Below are 6,376 nucleotides of genomic sequence, written 5' to 3'. Positions count from 1 at the left end.
CACACACACACACACACACACACAAAACGCTACACACAAAAAGACGTGACAACCTCAAAACCCATCTGAACATCTCTCTATCAGGACTTGCATGCGTCGTCTGGCGCAACGGATGTGAACGCTTCTATTCAGGTCATCCATGAAGGATATAGATTTCTTTTGTGTGCAATAATATAATTCTCATTCTATGTTATTGCATGTCCCGACTGAGCCCGGCCACAATGGTTGTCATGGGCACAATGGATTCCATACTTGTAAGCAAGCAGACTAATGCTGCTGTCACAGGCCGTATCTTTCTTTCTGTCACACTCAGAGTGGGTGGACAGAACGACAGAGCCAAAGAAAAAAAAAAAAAAAAGTACAATGCTGCAGTTAAAATATTGTTGAATTTTTTTTCCCCCTATGATTTTCCATTCTCTTTTCTTTTGTCAGGCAAAAAGTACGATAGAAAAAAAAAATTACATCACGTCAGAGAGCAGTGTGGGAATTAGCATTTTCACACATGCTAAAAGCATTTTGGTTAAGTAGCACAGAGCATAATTAACCTTTTCCGAAATCAAGTGGCACTTTGTCACAAAACCTGCACGCAGAGCATGCGGGAGCCATGTTGAAAGCACATTGTAAAGCTCTTAAAACTGAATACATTTGATAAGATTGAAGAGGTGCCTTTTTTTTATGGTCAAGGACAGTTTTGAAGTTCACAGTGTCGCTTTTCTGAATGCACTTTTTAAAGAGCACGTGTAAGGATGCCGAACGTTTCAGCATCACGATATACTCTGCGAAAGCCTTTATCGCCGCAGGAGGTTTCCATCTATTCGAATTTGATTTCTCATGGGTTTTTTTTTTTTTTTTTTGTGGTTTTTTTTTTTACATCCGAGGCAGCCCGTGATCCCATCAATCACCATGCGCAGTGAGGATGCAACAAAGCAGGGAGAGTTCACGGTTCACATACAGATGCTGCTCTCCTTTTTCTCTCTCTCTCTCTCTTTTTTTTCTCTCCCCTCTGGTTTCTTTCAAGCATCGGCTCTCGTTTCTCTATGAACTTGGCGCGGCGCGAGAGAATGAATTCCTGTATGAGGTCAAATGTGAGCTATCTGGGACTGAATTATTGATGCGGTTCGGCCCGGTCTCAACAACGGATTTTCTTTGGAGATGAGTTTGTACAAAATTTCTTTCATGTTTGTCGTTGATGTGAGAGCGTTGGACTTTTCCTTTCGGATAGACTTTGATGTTCAGTTGAATGCTTACATTCAGCATTGCAATTTTTATTTTATTTATTTTTTTTTTTTATCAATTCCTATTTAATTTAATTAAAAAACATCAACTATTGAAAGGCTGTGTGCTCTTTTTTTATGTGCACACAAGATTAAATATTCTACATAAATATGTATTTTTAAAGCAGCAATATTTGACTGCACAGTTCTCAAAGGGAAAAAGGCAGTTTAGCTTGAATGCCAAACACTAAGCAGGGTTATTTTTATTCATGGCATGAATGAACAGCGTCTCTCACCCTGGATAATAGAAAACGAGAAAAATCAATTCAGATCACTGCTACGTTTTTTAAACCAGCACTGCATCTGTCAAAATGACAACAGAAATAAAAACATTTAAAATAATAAAATAAAACTCAAAAATAAGAGAACAAAAGCCCACCCCATTGGAAAACCATAGGATCATAATTCAGCAGAAAGAAAACATACTGATGAATTGCACCAAAGCCTCATTTGATAAATTTACAAAGAGCTTTCCTCTTCATCACTCATGCTTTTGCTTCAAATGAGCACATCTTGGCTTCTGTGCAAAAAGAAAACAACAACAAAGAGTGCTTAACAAGAAAACAGAACAACAATTAGTCTGAATTTGGGCCTCTGGTTCTATCAAGTGCCACATTAATTCCCAACATTTAGCCAAAGTCTCTGTTCCTTATTACAATATTGATGTTTTAGAGGGTTTTTTTGTTGTAAAAAATGAAGAAAAATTCTTGACCAAACTGCTTCATTTCGTAGCACCTATAGCAAGACTCCAACATTTCCTGCTAGGAGTTTACATACGCCTATAATCAGCATGCCTGCTGACTTCATGTTAGGTCATTTGGAACCGTTTTTCCAGTTTAAACTGAAAACACATTGTACAATTTTAGTCACTTTTCAATGCAAGTATCGGGTGAAGTCGACCACATGAGTTCAAAAATGATACATGAAGGGTCAAATACAAAGGAACATCCTCATCCTTATTTGGCTAAGGCTGCATTGTGTAACTTTTATTTTGTCTTTATGTCAGTATAATATGAGACATAAGATTTGTGGGGAGGGATAACAAAAATAAAAATCAAGCTCCCCTGCTGTCATCTGCAGCGCATTGGTTGAGTTTGCTTGATCAGAAACAACCAATCAGAGCCCGGAGGAGGGTCTTAGCACTGTCAATCACCCTCTTGTACACGCTGCTCAGACACTACCGCTTGCTCTCTACTACTATGGAGCTAGCTCACCACAACGGAGCCGGCCGTGAATGATCAGGCTTGTTAGCAGGCTTAGTAGGTCGTTTCTAGACCATTAGCACATTGAGCAACACATACACAAGGTTGACTGACAGAGCTAAGATCTTCCTCCTATCTCCATTTGGTTGTTTTTGACCGGGAGCAGCACATTTTGATAGACGGCGATAATAGCACTGGGAGGAAGTGGAGGAGCTAAATCTTTTCACAGATTATCTGTCTCATATTGTCAAGACTTAGTGACAGTTTGAACACATATGTAAAAATCATAACTTTTGACTATTGGCAATTCCCCCGTCCCTCTGCTCCAATTGGTTTAAGCGGGTAAACAAAATGGATGAACGGTTTAACCGCGGAGCAGGAATGAGGTTCAAGCAGGCCGGGTTGAGGGATGAAGGAAGTGGACACGATGGATGAGAGTACGAATGAGTAAGTTTCTGGCTAGAGAGGAGTGAGGTAGGACTTAAGAAAGGAGGTAGGGGTGATGAAAAGGATAGAGATGAGGGTTGAAGGATAGGGATGAGAAACAGGGTAGGAATGAGGGATGACAGATAAGAGGTAGGAGAGATAAGGTAGGGATAAAGGATGAACACTGGGGAATGAGGGAGGATGGAGTTGAAAGAATGAGACAAACGGTGCTGAGCATAAACAGACTCCTGGGCAATTAGGTAGGTGCTTGAGGTTTAAATCTGTTTCCAAATCTAAGGTAACATACTATTTTTTTTAACCTTTAGTACCTCTTTGTGATGAATGTACGGCGCCTGATCGGGAACCATGAATTTCTTGTGATAACCATCTGATGTACTCGCGGAATGCAGAACCTAAGGTGAATGGACATGCTCGCGTATTAAACGACATGCTGCGCATTTTAAATTCCCCACAAACATGCACGCGTAATCACCGAGTGCAGCTTCGTGTGTCCATGCCGAACTGTCCTCAGAAGTCTGACCGCATTTGCAGATATGCAAATGCATCCTCCCACCACTCACAGGACAAACTCCCTGTCTATCTCTGAACTGGAGTTCGCACTCCGTGGGTGATCCAGTCGTTTCTGTGCAGAGCTGAGAGCAGGTGGAGAAGCACAGAGCAGCAGCAGCAGCAGCAGCAGCAGAGTTGCCACCTGGATCTTTTCTCGCTTTCTCTTTTTAGGGAGAAAAACAAATCAGTGTGAAAATGAGACACAGCTGCCTTCTAATTTCAAATGATGCAGCAGAAATCTATAAGATTATTTGAAAGGAAAGATTCTGGGGCGGAACGATCTCCCGAAATGGGCCGCTGGGGCTGTTGCTAATAAAATAAATAAATAAAATAAATGAGATTTGAAAGCTGGAAACAAAGGCCTGCTTGAGAGACTTTGGCATTGAAGACGGCCAACAACTTCAGTGTGTATTTCTGAGCCGTCAGCAGTTACACTGACACTGAGCTGTGAAAGATCACACGTTATTTATCTCATGTTGCGCTGCCTCCTTTGTAGCTCAGCTGTGACACGGGGAGAGGTGGGCTCACTGAAAGGCTTGTTTCAGTACGTGTTGACACATTTCATTGCCACCTGGGAACACTTAGAGCTGTCCACTTCTGATTATATCCCAAAAGGCGTAATAATGCCGTACAAGAATCAGCCTCACAGCGTGAGAGCAGCTGAAAAGTCAAGCGCTACATAGACGGGAGAGCTTTGATCATGGTTGTGTGCGTAGACAAACAGACAACCGTGGACACAAACAGGAAGAAAGTAAACATTAAGAACTTCAAGCTGGCTGCATGGTGGAACAGTAAGGACTTCTGGGTGCAAACCGTGGATTTGGGTCTTTCTGTGTGGTGCTTACATGTTCTTCGCTGTGCATTTGCGGGTTCTCAGAGGATACCTTGACTTCTCAGTACATAAATGTTGGGTTTAGTTGAGTTCCCTAAGTTTACCCTTAGGTTATCCTGGCATTTGCCTTCCTGCACTTTGCCACTCAATTCAAATCTCACTTGCAGTACTGTCTAGGCTTTATTCCGTTGACTTAGATTACTTCCAGTAGAATTTGTACCGGGCCAATCAGCAAACAGGAGGATAAGTTGTGAACGATGACCTGGATTTTCTGCGCCGTTTTAAAATTGTAGTCTGCCTGTAGTTTTAGCGGAGGAAGTGAACAAAGTCGTTCAGGCTGTGTTGGTCATGCTTCCGAATGTTGAATTAACATTAACATCCATCTTGTTCGGTTCGGCATTTCTCTCTGTGCAGTGGGAGTGCAGGCATTTTCTGGTAAGCTTCATAGTGTCGTACCGGCACACTACATATGTCATAGGGAAACTTTAGCGAGTGGGTAACATTTAAAACTTCAACAGAGTCCATGCCTCCAGAAAGCAAAGTGTAGCACAAGGGGCTGGCTGGTTCTCACCAGGCTACCCCTGGCTGTTAGCATGTTAGCATTTTCGTTTCTCCTGGGTTGTGTACCAGTCTTGTGATGGAATGGTACTTTTAAAAGTCCCTTTAGTTTTGTATAGCTTTGAAAATCTATTTAGGGTTCTTTTTTTGTTATCAGTGTCCCCTAGTGTTTAAGGCCCCCCAAATACTTGCCCATCCTTAACTGCGCCAAGGCTCTGGTGTACTAAAGGACACCCATCAACCCAAACATACATTTTTACAATCACCCAGGCAGACTGGGTGTCACAAGGTCAGGGTGTCTTCTCGGTGGGAAACGTGTTCACAATGAATTGTTTTGCACGCAACACTGAGCTGATAGCGTTGAGAGTTGGCGCAACAAGGAAATCTCGTCTGTGGACGGTGTAAGCAGAGCCTGTGTGATTCACAGAATGCTCATTACGTCTCAATATGTGGGGGCCTTTAGCTTGCAGTAAGTTTTATAAATAGATTTTGATGTATTTGTTATAGAAAGAAATACACATCCAAGCAAACATAGTTCAGAACTGAAGATAAAAGCCATAGCAACTGGTTTTTAACTACATTGCCACCACTGACCAAAACATCTCAAATATACTGAAATTATCCATCCATCCATTTTCTGTACACCCTTGTCCCTAGTGGGGTCAGCAGGGGTTGCTGGTGCCTATCTCCAGCGAGACATTTCCAGAGTACCCGGCTTCCTCCCACATGTACATTATCTCTGTATGCACAGGGAGAACATGCAAACTTCTTGCAGAAAGACCCCGGGCCGGGAATCGAACCCAGAACCTTCTTGCTGCAAGGCAACAGCTCTACCTACTGCTCCTCTGTGCTGCCATACTGAAACTAGTAAAATAAAAAATAAAAATAAAAAACCTATCAATATACTCTCAAAGTTTACAAAGTCAGTCTTTGGTCAATGCTTATTTTTTCCTGCCTTTAGAGCAAAGATTTTTTTTCTGCTGCATTTGCACCAACGCTGTTTGTTGTGGGATTGTCTGCAAGGTGAAATAAAGTTTATAACTTTCATAAGTAAGTTTCGTAAGATTGTGAGTTAGGAGGACAGGACAAAACAAGTTTTTCTGTATGACAACTTGTCATACAGAAATCATCAAAATACAAGCTATGCAACACAAAAATAGCAGTCTACTGGACAGTAGTGCTGCCACAGACTGGCGACCTGTCCAGGGTGACCCTGCCTCTCACCCGGAACGTTAGCTGGAGTTGGACACCAGCAACCCTCCCAACCCCATTAGGGTGTACAAGGGTGTACAGAAAATGGATGGATGGATGGACAGTAGTGATTGTTTGTCTCAGATTGTCTCAGAAGTGGCGTAGGGACTGTACTTAAGTTGAAACTTAAGTTGAAAGGGAAGTTGCATTTATTCCTCGTTAAACCTGCAGTACAATATGAACGATAATAAAAAATATCCTCAGACTCAAATGGTAAACTTAATCCCAGCCACAATGGGAGATTGTCCTTTCAAGTTTTTATT

At 41.9% G+C, this 6,376-nt stretch overlaps 1 long non-coding RNA gene across 2 annotated transcripts in view; it reads right to left on the bottom strand.

Moving 5' to 3' along the window:
* The window catches only part of LOC103478904 (uncharacterized), a 55,122-nt gene extending 51,503 nt beyond the window's left edge, over positions 1-3,619 (bottom strand). For both annotated transcript variants that reach the window (XR_535869.2, XR_001777500.1), the window contains exons 1-2: positions 3,396-3,619; positions 3,223-3,315 (exon numbers count right to left, since the gene is read on the bottom strand). This is a non-coding gene — a long non-coding RNA (uncharacterized LOC103478904). The remainder of the gene's footprint in view (positions 1-3,222; positions 3,316-3,395) is intronic.
* Between the last annotated feature and the right edge of the window lie 2,757 nt (positions 3,620-6,376).

Source organism: Poecilia reticulata, linkage group LG17 (assembly GCF_000633615.1).
Source record: "Poecilia reticulata strain Guanapo linkage group LG17, Guppy_female_1.0+MT, whole genome shotgun sequence".
Classification (NCBI taxonomy): domain Eukaryota; kingdom Metazoa; phylum Chordata; class Actinopteri; order Cyprinodontiformes; family Poeciliidae; genus Poecilia; species Poecilia reticulata.
The sequence above is the reverse complement of the archived record's forward strand: the minus strand, read 5'-3'. Positions and strand labels throughout refer to the sequence as shown.